The sequence below is a fragment of the Bos javanicus genome, chromosome 6 (genome assembly GCF_032452875.1).
Source record: "Bos javanicus breed banteng chromosome 6, ARS-OSU_banteng_1.0, whole genome shotgun sequence".
Lineage (NCBI taxonomy): Eukaryota > Metazoa > Chordata > Mammalia > Artiodactyla > Bovidae > Bos > Bos javanicus.
The window spans coordinates 37,402,399-37,402,681 of record NC_083873.1 but is presented as its reverse complement, the minus strand read 5'-3'; the positions used below and the strand labels follow the sequence as shown (position 1 = coordinate 37,402,681).

The window sequence follows — 283 nt, the reverse complement described above, 5'->3', positions numbered from 1 at the left end:
GGGGATGTAGCTCAGTGGTAGAGCGCATGCTTCGCATGTATGAGGCCCCGGGTTCGATCCCCGGCATCTCCAGGTGGTTCTGTTTGGGCTTCCCTGGTGGCTCAGATGGCAGGAGACCTGGGTCTCCTAATTTATATTTCCTTTTCCCCAACCCTTTCTCTTTGCACGTTCCAGCTGATCTCAGGCTCCACATCTTGAGGCTTCAGTGGGGGATCGGGACAATGTGGAACACCAGGGGGCTATCACAGTGGCTTTACTGTCCAGTGATTTTCCAGGCTGTAAA

General features: G+C 54.1%; 1 non-coding gene across 1 annotated transcript; it reads left to right on the top strand.

The window, feature by feature from the left end:
• On the top strand, positions 1 to 72 carry TRNAA-CGC (transfer RNA alanine (anticodon CGC)). Its single transcript has one exon. It is a non-coding gene; the product is annotated as a tRNA-Ala (tRNA).
• The last annotated feature ends 211 nt before the right edge of the window (positions 73 to 283 follow it).